General features: G+C 43.9%; 1 long non-coding RNA gene across 1 annotated transcript in view; it reads left to right on the top strand.

Annotated features, from left to right (window-relative positions):
- The window catches only part of LOC126484621 (uncharacterized), an 86,135-nt gene extending 65,944 nt beyond the window's left edge, over positions 1 to 20,191 (top strand). Inside the window, exons 2-3 of the long non-coding RNA XR_007587891.1 lie at positions 19,264 to 19,429; positions 19,610 to 20,191. This is a non-coding gene — a long non-coding RNA (uncharacterized LOC126484621). The remainder of the gene's footprint in view (positions 1 to 19,263; positions 19,430 to 19,609) is intronic.
- The last annotated feature ends 3,474 nt before the right edge of the window (positions 20,192 to 23,665 follow it).

Genomic DNA, 23,665 nt, shown 5'->3' on the forward strand with positions numbered 1-23,665 from the left:
TTGTTTGTTTTGCTTCCATTTCTGTCTTGGCCTTTCAGTTTGCTTCGACATGTTGGGTTTTTGTGTGGCCTTTCTGTCTTGTGTTTATAATCCTACTCGCGGGTTCTATCTCTTGCCCTGATTCTATGCCTTTGCCTCAGTAAGCGCGGGCTGGCCGACGTGAACGGGGCCCTGACTTACTATTTTCCCTAAATATCAGTCCCTACTCCGGCTGTCCGGAAGACTCGCCTAGCACTACTCGGAAATTATGTAGTATATGTTGTTGAATCATCAAGCGCAAAAGTATTCAAATGGCTCCAAGAACTGTGGGACCCAACGTCCGAGGTCAACAGTCCCTTAGACATAGAACTGTCCTAAGGACATCACACAGACCCATGCCCGAGGCAGGATTCGAACCTGCGACCGTAGCAACAGCGTGGCTCCGTACCGAAGCGCCCAGGACCGCCCTGCCACAGCGGGCGCGCATAAGTGTAATGTTGTACGCTGTTTGAAGAGATCTTGACGACAAAGCGGCTTGCTAGACTACAGTAGTTTACAGAAGAGTAGGTAGTAATTGATCCTAGCGAAGAGCAAATTTTCAGCAGCCGAGAGATTAGCAAAGCTGTGCTGAGAAAGTGTGTGGCTTTTGCTCAGAACGACCCAGTAGCTGGGAAGGTCTCTCTCATATCCTGTGTACTAATGATCCCAACCGATTTACCCATTTCTATTCCCAGTCGAGGTTCTGTTTACTAAAAAACTAAAAAAAAAAACTCTGTCCGAAGAGACCTCGGAAGACCCAGAGGTAGTGACCGACTACCGTAACATTGTCAGAGTATAGTCAACAACGGATGTGGTTATGGAGGGGCGTGTAGTCAGCACACCGCTCTCCCGACCGTCGTCAGTTTTCGTGACCTTAGCCGCTACTCTTAATCAAGGAGCTCCTCAGTTTGTTTCACAGGGGGTGTGTGCACATGCTTGCCAACGGGGCTCGGCAGACCGGACTGTCACCTATCCAAGTACTAGCCAAGCCCGACAGCGCTGAACTTCGGTGGTCTGAGGGTAGCCGATGTTACCACTGTGGCAAAGCAGTTGTCTTACGTTCCGTTTACAGTAGCAAAATAAATACGGCCAAAGAAAAGGAGGGAAGAAGAGATGAACAGACCAGGGGGAAGGGGGGTGGAAATGGATATAAAGAAGGGGAAGGAGGATATGGACAGAGACATGAGAGAGGAGGAGATTGATAGAGAGAGTGTGAGATAAGAAATGAACAGATAGTGGGGATAAATTTATGGACAGTGATAGGGGGGGGGGGGAGAGGAGGAGATGGTCAAAGGGAGGGAGGAGGAGGAAGGGATAGAGAGAAGGGAGGGGGAGAAGGCTGAGATCACGACGTACATCCAATTTCTATACATATTTAGCAATTGGGAAGCATTGCCGGGTTCGCTAGTCTTATTAAATTTTGTTCTCACCCGTTAACGTACAGCATAGAAACATCCACGCCGCTGAAAGCATACCTGTCACACGAATAGACACAGGGTCTCAGCGTGAGAACGATAGGGTAAGTAGAAGCCGCATCTTACAGGAGCGTACTGAGGCAGTGGGGATTCATCTACGAGGCATGGCGCCAACTGCCACGTCTTTCATCATATAGATTTACTATTTGAAAGTTGATATGCACCTACAGTTATGCTGCTGACGTTACCTCCGCTGATAACTTGTTAATAATAATTTCAATAACTCTCAATTGATACTCAGAAACTAATTGCAAATTTTAGTTATTATTGGTAATTGTAGGTGCACAAGATAAACCAGTCAAAGGCGCGCCCTGATCAGGCAGGCGCTAAACTGACAAGATAGCTCAGAACGAGTTTACTGTGAGTTTCCGATGAGATAACACGTGAATCCATGTACCAACTGCTATCACGTGTAACGGGTATAATTTTTTGGAAATTGCCGCGGATGCCGTACATTTGCAATCTCATGTTAATCTTATGAATGTGTGAATGAGTCTAAGATAAGTTTCTGAAGAGGCGGTTCTAGGAGCTTCAGTCTGGAACCGCGCGACCTGTACGGTCACAGGTTGAATCCTGCCTCGGGCATAAATGTGTGTGATGTCCTTAGGTTAGTTAGGTTTAAGTATTTCTAAGTTCTAGGGGACTAATGACCTGAACTGTTAAGTCCCATAGTGCTCAGAGCTATTTGAACCATTTTCTGAAGAGGCAACGCGCGATTCAGTGTGTAAGTGCGAATTGACGAAAAAACGGAACAATTTGTTAAAAGTTGTCTCGGAAAAAGAACACGTGTAATCTCGTGCTGATCTTAAGATCGTGCAAATTATTACCTATGAGTTTTTACGGTGCTGGAGAAATAATGTTTGGTAACTCCAGACTTTGCTACGAACATTAGTAAGAGACTGGCTCTCGGAATCTTTTTCTTGATTTTGTACTTCTATGAATAAAAGAAAATCAGGTGGCATCCAATTACTTCACATCTCTCAGTTTAGTAGCTTGGAGTTTTTCTCATTTCGTTATACACTTTTTATTGCACGCACGTTTGAGTCTGTGGCCGGCAGGGAGAAAAACAACCGGGAAGACATGAGCCCTCGTTACAAGATGGGGGATAAGCGAGTTGCCTCCAGTCGTCTTAGAAGCGGGCGCGGATGTTACATTCGGAGATCTACCGGTTATGTTGCACCTGTCATATCATTTTGTTGGAAAGTGTTGCATTCAGAAACCCACCATCTAGTACATACGGATTGCAGTTTGCATCTTTTAGGAACCTCATAAATATTACACTTGGCATACCCTCACAATTATAGTACTTGCATCCCTAACTGGGGAAATGACTAGTAAACGGTGTTTAATCTGCACAGCAGGAAATGTTCTTGGACAATGATAATTGCGTAGTGGACACCACAGACGGACTTTAAAAGACAATTATTAGACATTGATTAGTTACAATGGGAGGGAGCTTTTATTTGAGCAATTACATAAACATTACACTTAGTATCTCTAAACGAAGGCATGGTCAGTCAACAGTGTATAATCGACATGGCAAGAAATGTACGCCGGCCGCGGTGGCCGAGAGATTCTAGGCGCTTCAGTACCGAACCGTGCGACTGCTACGGTCGCAGGTTCGAATCCTGTCTCGGGCATGGCTGTGTGTGATGTCCTTCGGTTAGTTAGCTTTAAGTAGTTCTAAGTTCTAGGGGACTGATGACCTCAGATGTTACGTCCCATAGTGCTCAGAGCCATGTGAACCAAGAAATGTTCTAGGACAATAAACATTGGATAGTGGAATTAACTGCAGAAATTTGAAAGACAATTATTAGAGTGTGGTTAGTTGAATAGGAAGGAGTCTTGAACAGTGTGTGTTTGAAGAGAACTGTGATTTTAAATTTTTCTGTGAATTATGATATAAACAGTGATTGTAAAGATTGCTATGTGGCTATTGATTAGGCGTGATATTATTTATTACGAACAATGAACATTAAGAGGAAACATTACTTTTGGAGTGCGGTTAGGAAACGGATTTTATGAAGAGGGATTACGGGAAATCATTTTAAACAACTGACGGAGATAAGTTTTTGGCAGGTGGAGGGTCGCTTAGTTAAGAAACTTTTCAAGAACTGAAATGACTGCATTTACTATTCGATGAAAGATCATGTAAGGGCAATGTACACTGATCAGGCAGAGAGTTATGACCTAGTAGCGATGCACACCCGTCCAGGTGATAGCAGCGTCTTCTGGCGTGGAACAGCTGCTAGTCAGACACACGGGCGGTGCTTGTAGTATGGGTGAGCGTGCTGCCCGCGTGTAGAACACGCGATCTATCTGAGTTTGACCGAGAGTAGGTTGTGATAGCTCGGCGGCTCGGAACGAGTGTTTCGGAAACTGCACGACTTGGGGTGTTAGAGGAAATGGAAATGAGCGTTTGGCGTCATTGGCCGGGAGGCCCCTTGCGGGGCAGGTCCGGCCGCCTCGGTGGAGGTCTTACTACATTCGACGCCACATTGGGCGACCTGCGCGCCGGATGGGGATGAAATGATGATGAAGGTAGCACAACACCAAGTGCCTGAGCGGAGAAAATCCCCGACCCAACCGGGAATCGAACCCGTGCCCGTAGGACGGCGGTGTTAGAGGAGCGCTGTGGTGAGTGTCTACAACACATGGCGTAGCCAAGATGAAACCACGTAGAGACGTCATGGGGTTGCGCGGCCACCCCTTATTACAGATATCGGACTCGTAGGCTGGGTAGATTGGTAAAACAGGACAGGCGGCAAACTGTGGAGGAACTAACATCAGGCTTTAATGGTGGGCGAAGAAAAAGTGTGTCTGAACGTACAGTGCACATAACGACGGGCCTGCGAAGCCGATGTCCCATGCATGTACCAATTTTAACACCACGACATGACAACTGAAATGGTCACGTGGCCATCGGCACTGGACGTTGTTGCAGGGGCAAAGCGTTGCATGGCTTGATGAATCCCGATACCTTCTTCGTCACGCCGATGGGAGGGTGCGAATCCATCATCTTCCATGGGAACAGTCCTTGACTCCTGCACTGCGTGATTGAGACAAGTCGGCGGCGTCTCCATTATGCTGTGGGGAACATCCGCGTGTATCCATGGGTCCAGTAGAGCTCGCGCAAGGTATCATGACGGCCAAGGAGTATCGTACACTGGTTGCAGAACACGTACATCCTTTCATGACAATCAGGTTTCCCGACGGCAGTGGCATTTTTCAACGAGATAATTCCCCATGTCACAAGACCCGGAGTGTGATGAAGTGGTTCTAGGAAAACAGTGGCGAGTTCCAGTTGATGTGCTCGCTCCTCAACCCGCCAGGTCTGAACCAGATCGAATGCAACTGGAATGTGAATGAACGTGGCGTCAGAACTCATCGCCCACCTTCCCAGAATTTACAGGAATTAGGTGACTTGTGTGTACAGATGTGGTGCCAACTCCGTCCAGCGACCTACCAAGCTTCCCTGCTACGATGCATCGCCGCTGTTATCCGTGCAAAAGGTGGACGTACCTGGTATTAGGTAGGTAGTCATAATGTTCTGGCTGATCCATATATTTCCTTGTGGATGTATCTCTATAGAAAATTAGCTGAATTTAAGGTATATTTAATAGCACACTTCCACGTAAATTACCATTTTCAATATGCGTGTAGCATTACTTCAAATGGTTCAAATGGCTCTGAGCGCTATGGGACTTAACTTCTGAGGTCATCAGTCACTTAGAACTACTTAAACTTAACTAACCTAAGGACATCACACACATCCATGCCCGAGGCAGGATTCGAACCTGCGACCGTAGCAGTCGTGCGGTTCCAGACTGTAGAGCCTAGAACCGCTCGGCCACCCCGGCCGGCTGTGTAGCATTACTAAAGTCACTGATATCATCAATTAATATTTAAAGTTTCATAAAGGTGAACGTATAAGGTAAGATGAAAAATTTATTATGGATCTGATGCATGACGCTGCCAATTATATGGTTGCTATTTAATGAAGGACAAACATTATTATTTTATTCAAGACGCTTTTCACGATAAAATTTAATTTCATCAAAAGTTGGACATGTCTGGTATCCCGATGTTGTTTACCTAGTTCCTTCGACTTCAGACGCGTCCGTGCACACTCTGTAAGCACACCCATGTTTGAAATGAACAATAATTCTTGAATATTCACTTAACTATTGAGCGGAGGCGTCTTATAATCAACAATGAACAAAAATAGGGGAACGTGAGACCTTTATTGATTAGCAGATTTATACAAAAGTGAAAGAGTGATGGTCGGAAGTCCTCAGAGCAGAGCGATGCCCTTCTCGGCCCACGTTTCTCCATACTTCTTCTCGTACTTCCTTTCGGGGTCGTATCTGTCCAAGATCATCTTGCTCACATCGGCGTGGCGGTGCGTGAATCCTGCGGCGTATTTCATGAACTCCTCCCTCTCCTCCACATCACATTCCTCGCAGTTGGTTGCCAGTATGTCATCAAATTTATCTGTGTACAGAAAAAATACATTACATTGTGTTCAGCGCTAGTAGTATATCATCGTTACCAATAACATGGAAACCTGGTATAAGGTGTTGAATACGCCATTTAAAATGCAGTTTTTTGAGTGTATGTGCTACGTGCTTGTGGCTTTGTAGGTGGTTATGGAAACGAAAGAAAGTGAGATACTAACCTCACCTGCTGGGCATTTCCGAATTGACGAAGGGTCCTCAGGCAGATGCAAATAATTACAGGCCTAAGTCATTGTCGTCAATCTATGGTATAATTATGGACGATGTTCTATGCTCACACATTATGACGTTTCTAGAGAACGAAAATGTCACCTATCAGATTCAACGCGGTTTCAGTAAACAGAGGATTTGCGTAACAGAGTTAAATCTATTCGTCCATGAAATCCAGGGCAGCCAAGTTGATGTCGTGTTATTTTTCATCAGGGAGACACTCGACACAGTTCCGCACTGTCGTTCAGAGAACAAAAGACGAGACTACTGAGCACAGGACTAGATGATGTATTGCATTCAAGAGTTCCTAGCACATAGAACTAAATAAGGATTTTTTTAACCAGACGAAATCCATAGAAAGTAGGAGAAATTAGATCTCATTCGGAGGTTTTTAGAATGTGGAAAAGTGGTTCTTCCCATGTGCCGCACGTGAATTGAAAAGGGAACGAGTGTTACCAGATGTACCTTCTACCACACACAGTAATTTGTCTTTCACAGTGTAGATGTACATGTAGATATACCGGACGATCAAAAAGTCAGCATAAATTTGAAAGCTTAATAAACCACGGAATAATGTAGATAGAGAGGTAAAAATTGACACACATGCCTGGAATGACATGGGGTTTTATTAGAACCAAAAAAGAAACAAAGTTCACAAAATGTCCGACAGTTGGCGCTGGACAGCAAAACGTCAGTGACTGCGCATCATGTTGTTGTTGTTGTGGTGGTCTTCAGTCCTGAGACTGGTTTGATGCAGCTCTCCATGCTACTCTATCCTGTGCAAGCTTTTTCATCTCCCAGTACCTACTGCAACCTACATCCTTCTGAATCTGCTTAGTGTATTCATCTCTTGGTCTCCCTCTACGATTTTTACCCTCCACGCTGCCCTCCAATACTAAATTGGTGATCCTTTGATGCCTCAGAACATGTCCTACCAACCGATCCCCTCTTCTGGTCAAGTTGTGCCACAAACTTCTCTTCTCCCCAATCCTATTCAATACTTCCTCATTAGTTATGTGATCTACCCATCTAATCTTCAGCATTCTTCTGTAGCACCACATTTCGAAAGCTTCTATTCTCTTCTTGTCCAAACTATTTATCATCCACGTTTCACTTCCATACATGGCTACACTCCATATAAATACTTTCAGAAATGACTTCCTGACACTTAAATCAATACTGGATGTTAACAAATTTCTCTTCTTCAGAAACGCTTTCCTTGCCATTGCCAGCCTACATTTTATATCCTCTCTACTTCGACCATCATCAGTTATTTTGCTCCCCAAATAGCAAAACTCCTTTACTACTTTAAGTGCCTCATTTCCTAATCTAATTCCCTCAGCATCACCCGACTTAATTAGACTACATTCCATTATCCTTGTTTTGCTTTTGTTGATGTTCATCTTATATCCTCCTTTCAAGACACTGTCCATTCCATTCAACTGCTCTTCTAAGTCCTTTGCTGTCTCTGACAGAATTACAATGTCATCGGCGAACCTCAAAGTTTTTATTTCTTCTCCATGAATTTTAATACCTACCCCGTATTTTTCTTTTGTTTCCTTTACTACTTGCTCAATATTCAGATTGAACAACATCGGGGAGAGGCTACAACCCTGTCTTACTCCCTTCCCAACCACTGCTTCCCTTTCATGTCCCACGACTCGTATAACTGCCATCTGGTTTCTGTACAAATTGTAAATAGCCTTTCGCTCCCTGTATTTTACCCCTGCCACCTTTAGAATTTGAAAGAGAGTATTCCAGTAAACATTGTCAAAAGCTTTCTCTAAGTCTACAAATGCTAGAAACGTAGGTTTTCCTTTCCTTAATCTTTCTTCTAAGATAAGTCGTAAGGTCAGTATTGCCTCACGTGTTCCAGTGTTTCTACGGAATCCAAACTGATCTTCCCCGAGGTTGCTTTTTCTAGTTTTTCCAATCGTCTGTAAAGAATTCGTGTTAGTATTTTGCAGCTGTGACTTATTAAGCTGATAGTTCGGTAATTTTCGCATCTGTCAACACCTGCTTTCTTTGGGATTGGAATTATTATATTCTTCTTGAAGTCTGAGGGTATTTCGCCTGTTTCATACATCTTGCTCACCAGATGGTAGAGTTTTGTCAGGACTGGCTCTCCCACGGCCGTCAGTAGTTCCAAAGGAATATTGTCTACTCCGGGGGCCTTGTTTCGACTCAGGTCTTTCAGTGCTCTGTCAAACTCTTCACGCAGTATCGTATCTTTCATTTCATCTTCATCTACATCCTCTTCCATTTCCATAAAATTGCCCTTGTATAGACCCTTTATATACTCCTTCCACCTTTCTGCTTTCCCTTCTTTGCTTAGAACTGGGTTTCCATCTGAGCTCTTGATATTCATACAAGTCGTTCTCTTATCTCCAAAGGTCTCTTTAATTTTCCTGTAGGCGGTATCTATCTTACCCCTAGTGAGATAGGCCTCTACATCCTTACATTTGTCCTCTAGCCACCCCTGCTTAGCCATTTTGCACTTCCTGTCGATCTCATTTTTGAGACGTTTGTATTCCTTTTTGCCTGTTTTACTTACTGCATTTTTATATTTTCTCCTTTCATCAATTAAATTCAATATTTCTTCTGTTACCCAAGGATTTCTACTAGCCCTCGTCTTTTTACCTACTTGATCCTCTGCTGCCTTCACTATTTCATCCCTCAAAGCTACCCATTCTTCTTCTACTGTATTTATTTCCCCCAATCCTGTCAATTGCTCCCTTATGCTCTCCCTGAATCTCTGTACAACCTCTGGTTCTTTTAGTTTATCCAGGTCCCATCTCCTTAAATTCCCACCTTTTTGCAGTTTCTTCAGTTTTAATCTACAGGTCATAACCAATAGATTGTGGTCAGAGTCCACATCTGCCCCTGGAAATGTCTTACAATTTAAAACCTGGTTCCTAAATCTCTGTCTTACCATTATATAATCTATCTGATACCTTTTAGTATCTCCAGGGTTCTTCCATGTATACAACCTTCTTTCATGATTCTTAAACCAAGTGTTAGTTATGATTATGTTGTGCTCTGTGCAAAATTCTACCAGGCGGCTTCCTCTTTCATTTCTGTCCCCCAATCCATATTCACCCTCTATGTTTCCTTCTCTCCCTTTTCCTACACTCGAATTCCAGTCACCCATGACTATTAAACTTTCGTCTCCCTTCACAATCTGAATAATTTCTTTTATTTCATCATACATTTCTTCAATTTCTTCGTCATCTGCAGAGCTAGTTGGCATATAAACTTGTACTACTGTAGTAGGTGTGGGCTTCGTGTCTATCTTGGCCACAATAATGCGTTCACTATGCTGTTTGTAGTAGCTTACCCGCATTCCTATTTTCCTATTCATTATTAAACCTACTCCTGCTTTACCCCTATTTGATTTTGTGGTTATAACCCTGTAGTCACCTGACCAGAAGTCTTGTTCCTCCTGCCACCGAACTTCACTAATTCCCACTATATCTAACTTCAACCTATCCATTTCCCTTTTTAAATTTTCTAACCTACCTGCCCGATTAAGGGATCTGACATTCCACGCTCCGATCCGTAGAACGCCAGTTTTCTTTCTCCTGATAACGACATCCTCTTGAGTAGTCCCCGCCCGGAGATCCGAATGGGGGACTATTTTACCTCCGGAATATTTTACCCAAGAGGACGCCATAATCATGTAATCATACAGTAAAGCTGCATGCCCTCAGGAAAAATTACGGCTGTAGTTTCCCCTTGCTTTCAGCCGTTCGCAGTACCAGCACAGCAAGGCCGTTTTGGTTATTGTTACAAGGCCAGATCAGTCAATCATCCAGACTGTTGCCCTTGCAACTACTGAAAAGGCTGCTGCCCCTCTTCAGGAACCACACGTTTGTCTGGCCTCTCAACAGATACCCCTCCGTTGTGGTTGCACCTACGGTACGGCTATCTATATCGCTGAGGCACGCAAGCCTCCCCACCAACGGCAAGGTCCATGGTTCATGGGGGGCTGCGCATCATAATCGTGTATAAAAGGATCTGTAATGAGAGACTCAGATGCGCCAGCAGTCGCAGCATGTTGACGTTACCTGAAAAGGCGCTTTTGGTGAAGCTGTATTATCAGAATGGGGAATGTGCTAGTTCAGCGTTACGATCCTATCACCATAGGAAGGGGATTCGAACGGGTAAAGGTCCGTTGACAAATGCAGCTGTGGCGAGAATGATTTCGAAGTTCGAAGCCACGTGTTGTTTATACGATAGACCCCGTAGTGGCTGACCGAGCACAAGGCGTAATGCTGCTGAGACAGTTCAGGAAGAAATGGAGACTGTAGCAGGTTCGTCTATGCACGGGGAAGTCAGCGCTCGTGCAGTCGCACGTCCACCGGCATTCCATACGCTACTGTTTGGTTGGCAGTTAGGCGTATCCTCCGATGCTATCCACACAAAATCCATCGGCATCATGAACTGTTACCTGGCGATTTAGTGAAGCGGAGGGCATTTGCGGTGTGGGCGTTTCAAAAGATGGCAGAAGACGATGATTGGTTGAGTAACGTGTTGTGGACCGACGAAGCTCATTTCACGCTCCGAGGGTCTGTCAACGCCCACAACTGCAGAATATGGGCTACCGAAAATCCTAGAACTGGCGTGGAAACTCCATTGCACGACGAGAAAGTCACGGTATGGGTTGGATTTACCACATCTACCGATATCAGGCCTTTTTTCTTCGAGGAAATGCGTGATTCTGGTTTTGTAACTGCTACCGTGACGGGTGAGAGGTACGCCGATATGATACAGAATCACATCATCCCCAGCCTGGCTGATAAACACCTGCTGGAACGTACGATGTTTATGCAGGATGGCGCTCCACCACATATTGCTAGACGCGCGAAAGATCTCTTGCACGCGTCGTTTGGTGATGATCGTGCGCTCAGCCGCCACTTTCGTCATGCATGGCCTTCCAGGTCCCCAGACCTCAGTCCTCCTGAAGTCGCAAGTGCATCTCTAGGATTGCTGAAAGGCAACATCCGACGTCAATGCCTCACCATAACTCCGGACATGCTTTACAGTTTGTTCACAACATTATTCCTCGACTACAGCTATTGTTGAGGAATGATGGTGGACATATTAAGCATTTCCTGTAAAAATCAATAACCAATGTAACAATTTTTATTGTCGGGCAATTAGGCTGAATAAACGGTGAATTTTATGTGAGATATCGTGGAATACCCCCCCCCCCCCCCCATGAACCATGGACCTTGCCGATGGTGGGGAGGCTCGCGTGCCTCAGCGATACAGATAGCCGTACCGTAGGTCCAACCACAATGGAGGGGTATCTGTTGAGAGGCCAGACAAGCGTGCGGGTCCTGAAGAGGGGCAGCAGCCTTTTCAGTAGTTGCAGGGGCAACAATCTGGATGATTGACTGATCTGGCCTTGTAACACTAACCAAAACGGCCTTGCTGTGCTGGTACTGCGAACGGCTGAAAGCAAGGGGAAACTACGGCCGTAATTTTTCCCAAGGGAATGCAGCTTTAGTGTATGGTCAAATGATGATGGCGTCCTCTTGGGTAAAACATTCCGGAGGTAAAATAGTCCCCTATTCGGATCTCCGGGCGGGGACTACTCAAAAGGATGTCGTTATCAGGAGAAAGAAAACAGGCGTTCTACGGATTGGAGCGTGGAATGTCCGAGCCCTTAATCGGGCAGGTAGGTTAGAAAATTTAAAAAGGGAAATGGATAGGTTAAATTTAGATATAGTGGGAATTAGTGAAGTTCGGTGGCAGGAGGAACAAGACTTCTGATCAAGTGACTACAGGGTTATAACCACAAAATCAAATAGGGGTAAAGCAGGAGTAGGTTTAATAATGAATAGGAAAATAGGAATGCGGGTAAGATATTTCCAGGGGCAGATGTGGAGTCTGACCACAATCTATAGGCTATGAAGTGTAGATTAAAACTGAAGAAACTGTAAAAAGGTGGGAATTTAAGGAGATGGGACCTGGATAAACTGACTAAACCAGAGGTTGTACAGTGTTTCAGGGAGAGCATAAGGGAACAATTGACGGGAATGGGGGAAAGAAATACAGTTGAGGAAGAATGGGTAGCTTTGAGGGATGAAGTGGTGAAGGCAGCAGACGATCAACTAGGTAAAAAGACGGGGACTAGTAGAAATCCTTGGGTAACAGAAGAAATATTGAATTTAATTGATGAAAGGAGAAAATATAAAAACGCAGTAAATGAAGCAGGCAAAAAGGAATACAAACGTCTCAAAAATGAGATCGATAGGAAGTGCAAAATGGCTAAGCAGGCATGGCTAGAGGACAAATGTAAGGATGTAGAGGCTTATCTCACTAGGGGTAAGATAGATACTGCCTACAGGAAAATTAAAGAGACCTTTGGAGAAAAGAGAACCACTCGTATGAATATCCAGGGCGCAGATGGAAACCCAGTTCTAAGCAAAGAAGGGAAAGCAGAAAGGTGGAAGGAGTATATAGAGGGTCTATACAAGGGCGATGTACTTGAAGACAATATTATGGAAATGGAAGAGGCTGTAGATGAAGATGAAGTGGGAGATATGATACTGCGTGAAGAGTTTGACAGAGCACTGAAAGACCTGAGTCGAAACAAAGCTTCAGGAGTAGACAACATTCCATTAGAACTACTGGTAGCCTTGGGAGAGCCAGTCCTGACAAAACTCTACCATCTGGTGAGCAAGATGTATTTCATGGCTGTGTGACTTAGCCTTATGCTGCTGTGTAAGGCGGGTGACCTTGAGTGGGACTTAGTCGCTGAGCGAGGTAGCCGGCCAACACGGGCCGTAGATTTACTAGGCCCGTGTTGCTGGAAAATCAAACTGTGGGTTGCGCAATCGGGACTGATAAGGCGCGCAGGCGCTGTGCGCGCGTGGTGGGGGACAGGAAGTACATCCTGTTCTGAGGCAGCAGCATGCTTAGTCGACTCGAGGCAGCCGCACGAAGCACACAGCCATGCCGTATACCCTCAGACTTCAAGAAGAATATAATAATTCCAATCCCAAAGAAAGCAGGTGTTGACTATCAGTTTAATAAGTCACTGCTGCAAAATACTATCGCGAATTCTTTACAGACGAATGGAAAAACTAGTAGAAGCCGACTTCGGGGAAGATCAGTCTGGATTCCGTAGAAATATCGGAACACGTGAGGCTATACTGACCCTACGACTTATCTTAGAAGAAAGATTAAGGAAAGGCAAACCTACATTCCTAGCATTAGTAGACTTAGAGAAAGCTTTTGACAATGTTGACTGGAATACTCTCTTTCAAATTCTGAAGGTGGCAGGGGTAAAATACAGGGAGCGAAAAGCTATTTACAATTTGTACAGAAACCAGATGGCAGTTATAAGAGTCGCGGGGTATGAAAGGGAAGCAGTGGTAGGGAAGGGAGTGAGACAGGGTTGTAGCCTCTCCCCAATGTTATTCAATCTCTATATTGAGCAAGCAGTGAAGGAAACAAAAGAAAAATTTGGAGTAGGTATGAACATCAACAAAAGCAAAACAAGGATAATGGAATGTAGTCGAATTAAATCTGGTGATGCTGAGGGAATTAGATTAGGAAATGAGATATTTAAAGTAGTAAAGGAGTTTTGCCATTTGGGGAGCAAAATAACTGATGATGGTCGAAGTAGAGAGGATATAAAATGTAGACTGGCAATGGCAAGGAAAGCATTTCTGAAGAACAGAAATTTGTTAACATCGAGTATAGGTTTAATTGTCAGGAAGTCGTTTCTGAAAGTATTTATATGGGGTGTAGCCATGTATGGAAGTGAAACATGGACGATAAATAGTTTGGACAAGAAGAGAATAGAAGCTTTCGAAATGTGGTGCTACAGAAGTATGCTGAAGATTAGATGGGTAGATCACATACCTAATGAGGAAGTATTGAATAGGATTGGGGAGAAGATAAGTTTGTGGCACAACTTGACTAGAAGAAGGGATTGGTTGGTAGGACATGTTCTGAGGCATCAAGGGATCACCAGTTTAGTATTGGAGGGCAGCATGGAGGGTGAAAATCGTAGAGGGAGACCAAGAGATGAATACACTAAGCAGATTCAGAAGGATTTAGGTTGCAGTAGGTACTGGGAGATGAAGAAGCTTGCACAGGATAGAGTAGCATGGAGAGCTGCATCAAACCAGTCTCAGGACTGAAGACCACAACAACAACAACAACAACATCGTGGAATATTCGCGTTTGAGCTCCTATACTTTCATGATGTTCCGATAGCTAGCGGCAAGCCTAAGGAGAACTGGCAGTGAACAAAAGCGTGTTGAGCCGTTGGGCGAGTCATCTGTCATCATCGCAACAAGGTTGCTCAAACATAGCCGATCTTCCATGTGCCAAGTGTCCACACACGGTTCTGACTCCTGCAATGTCGGAAAATGTGGACAGTCTCCTTTGAAGTCATCAACGGATCACTATCCAACACCTCGCTTCTCAACTGATCCTCTTTGTTGGTGTGCTGACACACTCGCCCACCAGTTTGGGTACTCGAAGGTGTGTGCCCACTAGGATCCTCGCCGCCTAGCAGAAGACCGTAAAGAGCAACAAAAGACTTTTTTTTTCTTTCACCGCTGATGCAGGGTCGGCATTGTTAGGAACGGATTTGGCAAGGTTAGTGGAAAGGGGTGGCCGGATGCCCTTCCTGCCGCCACCCCGTACCCTCCGGGACGGAATTGGTGGACCCCTGCTGTCTGTGTCGAGTGTAATAAATGTAATAGTGCGAGCGTGTTCAGATGTCTGCGAGTCGTGTAACTGAGGCGGAACGTGGGAACCAGCCAGTTATTCACCTGGTGGGATGTGGAAAACCGCCTAAAAACCACATCCAGGCTGGCCGGCACACCGATCAACGACGGTAATCCACCGGGCTAGTACGCCTAGCCGAATCCAGGAAGCAGCGCATTAGCGCTCTCGGCTAACCTGGTGGGTTAAAGAGCAACGAAAGACTATATGAATGGAACTGTTTGCGTGTTACGAGGCTGAGAGTTACAATTTTTTTGTCGAAGATCGTTGCAGGAGATGAAATATAGATTCATCACTTCGAAACGGAAATAAAATGACATCCATGGAGTGGCTCCAAATTACCTCTCCTCCGAAGCGAAAGTTCAAAGACGCACCCTCAGCAGGTGAAGCCATGACCTCGGTCTTCTGGGACCCCGAAGCGGTTATTTTCTGTTTGAAGTCTTTCCTTATGGTGCAACGATCAACTCTAAAGTTTATTGTACTACACTCAGGAAACTGAGCAAACACTTCATCGTGCTCGTCTTTTTTCTTTTTTTTTTTTTTTTTTTTTTTTTTTTTTTTTTTTTTTTTTTTTTTTGTCATCAGTCTACTGACTGGTTTGATGCGGCCCGCCCCGAATTCCTTTCCTGTGCTAACCTCTTCATCTCAGAGTAGCACTTGCAACCTACGTCCTCAATTATTTGCTTCACGTATTCCAATCTCTGTCTTCCTCTACAGTTTTTGCCCTCTACCGCTCCCTCTAGTACCATGGAAGTCGTTCCCTCATGTCTTAGCAGATGTCCTATCATCCTGTCCCTTCTCCTTATCAGTGTTTTCCACATATTCCTTTCCTCTCCGATTCTGCGTAGAACCTCCTCATTCCTTACCTTATCAGTCCATCTAATGTTCAACATTCGTCTATAGCACCACATCTCAAATGCTTCGATTCTCTTCTGTTCCGGTTTTCCCACAGTCCATGTTTCACTACCATACAATGCTGTACTCCAGATGTACATCATCAGAAATTTCTTCCTCAAATTAAGCCCGGTATTTGATATTAGTAGACTTCTCTTGGCCAGAAATGCCTTTTTTGCCATAGCGAGTCTGCTTTTGATGTCCCCCTTGCTCCGTCCGTCATTGGTTATTTTACTGCCTAGGTAGCAGAATTCCTTAACTTCACTGACTTCGTGACCATCAATCCTGATGTTAAGTTTCTCACTGTTCTCATTTCTACTACTTCTCGTTACCTTCGTCTTTCTCCGATTTACTCTCAAACCATACTGTGTACTCATTAGACTGTTCATTCCGTTCAGCAGATCATTTAATTCTTCTTCACTTTCACTCAGGATAGCAAGGTCATGAGCGAATCGTATCATTGATATCCTTTCACCTTGTATTTTAATTCCACTCCTGAACCTTTCTTTTATTTCCATCGTTGCTTCCTCGATGTACAGATTGAAGAGTAGGGGCGAAAGGCTACAGCCTTGTCTTACACCCTTCTTAATACGAGCACTTCGTTCTTGATCGTCCACTCTTATTATTCCCTGTTGGTTGTTGTACATATTGTATATGACCCGTCTCTCCCTATAGCTTACCCCTACTTTTTTCAGAATCTCGAACAGCTTGCACCGTTTTATATTGTCGTCATTACAAAAATGCAAACGAACATCTACTTCTCCACGACAACGCTAGGTCTCACGTAAATCTGCGCACCCGGGAGGAGCTCACAAAATCTCATTGGAGTTTTCAACAACTGCATGAACCAGTGCCAAATACCAAAGATCTGGCGAAAGAGCAGGGTGATAGCTCTTCTGAAACCTGGAAAAGAAGCAAATCATCCCAAGAATTTCAGACCAGTTAGCCTTTTGAGTCACCTTTATAAACTGTTCGAACGTATGATTCTGAATAGAATCCTACCAGTAATAGACCCTCTTCTCATACCCGAACAAGCAGGATTTCGACCAAACAGAAGCTGCACAGGGCAACTTTTGAATCTCACTCAGTTTATAGAGGATGGTTTGGAACCCCGTCAAGTAACGGGCGTGGTCTTCGTGGATCTCACAGCAGCGTACGATACTGTCCATCATCGGTTACTCCATGCAAAACTATACAATATGATCAACAACGGCCACCTCGTTAGACTACTCAGCACCCTCCTCCAAAACCGCAGGTTTTTTGTTGAATTTCAAGGACAACGCAGTCGCTGGAGAGCGCAGAAAAATGGTTTACCTCAGGGAAGCGTCTTGGCTCCACTTCTCTTCAAGATCTATACAAACGACCAGCCATTGACCCCAGGCACAAGGAGACTCTTATATGCAGATGACCTAGCACTTGCTACGCAGAGCTCATGCTTTGAAAGAGTGGAAAGAAACCTGACAACAGCACTTAGAACACCGTCGAGCTACTACAATCGGAACCAACTAAGACCAAACCCTTCGAAGACACAAGTGTGTGCCTTTCATTTAAGGAACAGGGAAGCTAATCGTGAGCTACATATTGCATGGTCAGGCATCCAACTCCAGCATCATCACGCACCTAAATACTTGGGAGTCACTCTCGATAGAACTCTGACATTCGAAACTCATTGCAAGAACACCAAAATGAAAATCTCAGCTCGAAACAACCAAATTAGCAAACTAGCGGGAACACAGTGGGGATCACATCCACAAACTATTCGCTGTTCTGCAATGGCACTGTGCTTTTCTACTGCTGAACATGCTTCTCCAGTCAGGTACAGGTCATCTCATTCCAGACAAGTAGACATTGCTCTCAACGAAACCTGCAGGTTGATCACAGGTTGCTTAAGACCTTCCCCAAATGATAAGCTCTACTGCCTGGCTGGAATAGCGCCACCATGGATACGCAGAACAGTGGCTGCCAACAAGGAGAGACTGAAAGTGGAATAGGACAGTGCCCATCCGCTGCACGGACATAATCCACCACAGCAACGGCTGAGATAGCGAAAGAGCTTCCTGGGAACATCCGAGAAGCTCACCATTTCACCAGAGAAGGCAAGGCTGGAGTTATGGAAGAAGTCGACGCCTCACCTGCAGACGCCAGAAGCTGAAGAACTACCACCTGGACACAACGAGAGCTGGCTGCTGTGGAAATCTTTAAACAGATTACGATCATGAGTTGGACGATCCAGAGACAACCTGAAGAGATGGGGCTTCATAACAGAAGATACGTCCTGTGATTGTGGACAAGAACAAACCACAAGCCACATTCTCCAGTGCCTTTTGTTCCCTACATCCTGCACGAAGATTGATCTCCTGCAAGCCACTCCAAGCGCCTTGGAGGTTGCAAAGTACTGGGCACATGTAATATAAATACAATTTGTGTATATATATGTACATATTTATTGATGTGTATGGCTACTGTAAATTTGTATGTTTCTGATTCGAGAATAATGGTAATTGGACTGTTCTTGCTCACCCACCGTGCAGCCTGGATATCACATCTTCCAGCTTCCACCTGTTTGGCCCAATGAAGGATGCACTCCGCAGGAAGCAGGACGTGGCTGATGCGAAGGTTATTGTTGCTGCGGGACTTTAGCTCCGACGTCGACCAGTAGAGTGGTGCCAGGCCCTTGGACTAAGGTGGCGTAAGGCCGTCGCATTGTAAGGGAATTATGTTGAAAAAATGGGTTTTATAGCCAACAGAGTAGAGAATCTTATGGTGTATTGCTATCCTGAATAAAACCAACCAACTTTCTGAAGAAAAAAGTGTTGCTTTACTCGCTGAACTCTGCTCGTAGAAGGCAATGGCTACAGCTTCTGTTCCCATCCAATGGACAGATCACTGTTAGCAATGTTACATGCCCTAAACTGCACATGGCAGCAAGGAGAAGACTGCGATTTAACCCAGGAAACTGGATTACTATTTGGTGATCACGAGGCATATGTCAACTGCCTCCTCCTACGCTTTTGCCGCATTATAAAAATTTCACTTATAACCACTGTTCGAACTGGACACTTACGAATCGAGCACCAGCGCAATAGTGTGCAGTAGAGGCTTGAACAAACTCCTGATCTACAGTAGGGCTGATTGTGGCAGATGCGTGCACAGTAAACAAATTAACACCGAAGTAATTTGTCAATAAATAACAAGCTGAGGATTATGAAACAGGTATCGTCCCCTAAGTTGACAACGTATTTAAATTGCTTCTGATCAACTATTCATCTTCAGATGATTGCAACACCATGCACAGAAGAATTACTAATGCCCCTTTTTCGTGAGATGAGTTATAAAATAGCTACTGAGCCCTAAGTTAATGACATGTAAATCACTATTAATCAGTTGTTCATTTTCAGATGGTTGCTGAATCATGTAAAGAAGAATAACTAATGGCGCTGTATGGTTACATGAGTTATGGGACAGCTACCGACGCCTAAATCGAGGACATATTTAAATCGCTTCCAATCATCCTTCAGATGGTTTCTGCACCATGTAAAGAAGAATTACTAATGCCACTGTATGGTAAGATGAGTTATGTTTAAGTCTAAAATATGGAGCAGGACACCATTTCAACACGAAACTGAAACCATGATCTCACAGTTCCCTGGTGTTTTTCAGTATAAATCGATGGCACAAACAGATGCTATGACCCGTAAATCAATGATATATTTAAATCACCTCTGATTAATCGTTCATTTTCAGATGGTTGCAGCAGCATCTAAGGAAGAATTACTAATCATATGTTGGAAGCTTTTGAGAAGCATGGTGCGCTGCGGGGAAAAAACTCATAAAGACTGGAAATGTAAAGAAAAGTGACATCTAAACTCAGTGAACAAATGCCATGAGAAATGAATGGCTTGTCTACTTAAAATGAAATTTAATGGTTGTTTTACTGAAAATTTTACGTTTTTCACATATCACAATATATGATACTATGTCCTCTTCGTTGTGACATCTCCTTTCAAAAGCACACTCGCAAAATGTTTAAGTCTAAAATATGGAGCAGGACACCATTTCAACACGAAACTGAAACCATGATCTCACAGTTCCCTGGTGTTTTTCAGTATAAATCGATGGCACAAACAGATGCTGCTAAGCGAAGACCTACAAAGTTTACGTGAGGCGTTAAATACAGACATTAAGAAATGAAGTGATATGATAGTGACATAGGTACTAACAACACAACTAAGCAGCATAAACTAATATCAACGCCTTGAGCTATATTAATTTAACCTTACCAGTGTATTCTTAAGGACATAAATAATAATAAATCAACGAAGACGTTCTTCATAACAGAATGACATTAAAATTTACGCTTTATAAGTGAAATTACGAAAAATGTGCAGATTCACTTATTTGTAGTTGATTTTGCTTAGTTATTATGAGAAATATATTGCTTAATTAAGGGTATTCTTCAAAAATGTGTAAGTGTCAAGTTAATTTTTAAAAAAAGTAGGCTTTAAATAACACCTGTGACTTAAAATATTTTTACCTAGGACACACGACAGAGTTTCTGCCTGTTTTGCTTATATAAAATTTTGTACTGGTATAATATTTTACCTGTTTCTTCCACACATCTTGTACTGGCGTTCTTCCTATGTAATGAATGGATTGTTAATGGGCTGTATTGTATGTGTATAAGCAAATTCCGATGTTTGAGCTTTTACAGAAATTGACAGTTTTACTAGAAAGACTTGGTACATAGGGCATGGCAAAGAATTTTAGGGTGGTTTCAGCAGGTCTTGTTAGAAACGAGGAGGCAGTGAGTAAGCTGTGAGCACAGGATTTTAACAATAGTTCCTGGCTAATGTTTTAGTAACACTGACTTCTGATAGAATCTGTGTTTTATCAAATGGTATTTTATTCATCCGATTTAACATTGATCTGAAATATGTTGTTTATATTATTCTGTATGACAGGAAATGTTCATGCTCTGATCAGTAGGTCTTGTCTTTCTGTATATTCCAATAAACGGAATATGAGTTCCTACTTATTTCTAATTTTTTTCAAGATTATAATATCCAGATAATATATGGTTACGTGAGTTTCATGTCCCATAGTAAACGTGCTACAAACCTGCGACTGCGAATAGCAATTCGTCTTGCTAAGACATCGAGGCTATCAGAAGATACAAGATTGTTCGAAACCAGTAATCGCAAGAACCAGTACCAGTAAATGATTTAAGCGTCACAAATTTAGCGGTTGGTAGTCATAGGACAACGTAAATAAATCTAGACAATGAAAACATCATCTTCTGAAAGATATACAATCTGCAACGTGGGATGGACTCATTCTTCAAATGTATGCTGTAACAGTAGACAGTGAAGATACAAAGAAAACTAAAGATGAAGTACGTGAATTAATTTAAAAACAATAATATCCTCATACCGGATAGTTATTAGATTAATTTAAGTCACAGTCGCTATTTTACCGATAGCACTATTTTCAAGTGATAACTCAACATGAAATGCGTCGATGCATATTCTTGACTCTTAAGAGGACATCATTCTCGAGTCCTGCATTATACATATATTTCACTTCACCTGCGCGATGTGCTCTTAACACTAAAGCATATTCACTGACGCACATCATGTTCAGCCATCATTTGAAAATGACATATAAGCCGAAATCGCGACAGTGAGATAAATGAATCCAGACGAAATACGTTGTTATTTCTGAAATACTGTAGGACTGTGGACCGAAGTAAACAGAAAAGAATATGTGAAATAACAGAAATGGCTTTCCAAATTAGAACGATCGTCCGTCTTGCTACAACTTTTACACAAGCCAACCGATATCGTGAAATGTGCTCGCTGATTTTGTGATATTCCTGGCTGTGGCCGCCAGTGTTTTATCTTTGCTGGAAGCTCGCCTTGATGCAGCTTAATACCCGTGAAGTAGCACATGGTACAAAAGTGGAGTGACGTACAAGCAGCAGATGGTACAGTGTGTACTACTCCGGTGGGAGAGTCCGCCAATTGTACTGAACTTGCTTCTAATTGGTCGGCACATTCGGGTGTTAGGCACCAACACGCCTAACTTCTCTTATTAATTATTTATATACTTTTCGTTGTACACTACTGGCCATTAAAGTTGCTACACCACGAAGATGACGTGCTAGAGACGCGAAATTTAACCGAGAGGAAGAAAATGCTGTGATATGCAAATGATTAGCTTTTCAGAGCATTCACACAAGATTGGCGCCGGTGGCGACACCAAAAACGTGCTGACATGACGAAAGTTTCCAACCTATTTCTCATACACAAACAACAGTTGACCGGCGTTGCCTGGAGAAACGTTGTTGTGATGCCTCGTGTAAGGAGGAGAAATGCGTACCATCACGATTCCGACTTTGATAAAGGTCGGATTGTAGCCTATCGCGATTGCGGTTTATCGTATCGCGACACTGCTGCTCGCGTTGGTCGAGATCCAATGACTGTTAGCAGAATATGGAATCGGTAGGTTCATGAGGGTAATACGGAACGCATTTCTCGATCCCAACGGCCTCGTATCACTAGCAGTCGAAATGACAGGCATCTTGTCCGCATGGCTGTAACGGATCGTGCAGCCACGTCTCGATCCCTGAGTCAACAGATGGGGACGTTTGCAAGACAACAACCATCTGCACGAACAGTTCGACAACGTTTCCAGCAGCATGGACTATCAGCTCGGAGACCATGGCTGCGGTTACCCCTGACGCTGCATCACAGACAGGACCGCCTGCGATGGTGTACTCAACGACGAACCTGGGTGCACGAATGGCACAACGTCATTTTTTCGGATGAATCCAGGTTCTGTTCACAGCATCATGATGGTCGCATCCGTGTTTGGCGACATCGCGGTGAACGCACATTGGAAGCGTGTATTCGTCATCGCGTGATGGTATGGGGTGCCATTGGTTACACGTCTCGGTCACCTCTTGTTCGCACTGACGGCACTTTGAACAGTGGAAGTTACATTTCAGATGTGTTACGACCCGTGGCTCTAGCCTTCATTCGATCCCTGCGAAACCCTACATTTCAGCAGGATAATGCATGACCGCATGTTTCAGGTACTGTACGGGCCTTTCTGGATACAGAAAATGTTCGACAGCTGCCCTGGCCAGCACATTCTCCAGATCTCTCACCAATTGAAAACGTCTGGTCAATGGTGGCCGAGCAACGGGCTCGTCGCAAGACGCCAGTCACTACTCTTGATGAACTGTTTTATCGTGTTGAAGCTGCATGGGCAGCTGTACCTGTACACGCCATCCAAGCTCTGTTTGACTCAATTCCCAAGCGTATCAAGACCGTTATCACGGCCAGAGGTGGTTGTTCTGGGTACTGATTTCTCAGGATCTATGCACCCAAATTGCGTGAAAATGTAATCACATGTCAGTTCTAGTATAACATATTTGTCCAAAGAATACCCGTTTATCATCTGCATTTCTTCTTGGTGTAGCAATTTTAATGGCCAGTAGTGTATTTAACCCTGATTTCAGTATGACAATCTCTCATGGTTACCCTACGAGTCTACCGTTCTTGTTTATTAAATTTCACTAGTTTTTAGAAACATAAGAGTAACGATATTGAAACCGAAAAGCTTCGCTTTGGCGCGCCTGGGAAATGAAGTACTTCGGCTGCGCTAGTCACTCTGTTTCGGGTGTTCTGAAGGTCCGGTCACGCATCTCTGTTTCGGGTGTTCTTCAGGGCCGGATCTGTATCTCTGTTTCGGACGGACATGTCGTACTCTATATCGGAAGTTGTCGGAAAAGTTACC

Source organism: Schistocerca serialis, chromosome 6, assembly GCF_023864345.2.
Source record: "Schistocerca serialis cubense isolate TAMUIC-IGC-003099 chromosome 6, iqSchSeri2.2, whole genome shotgun sequence".
Lineage (NCBI taxonomy): Eukaryota > Metazoa > Arthropoda > Insecta > Orthoptera > Acrididae > Schistocerca > Schistocerca serialis.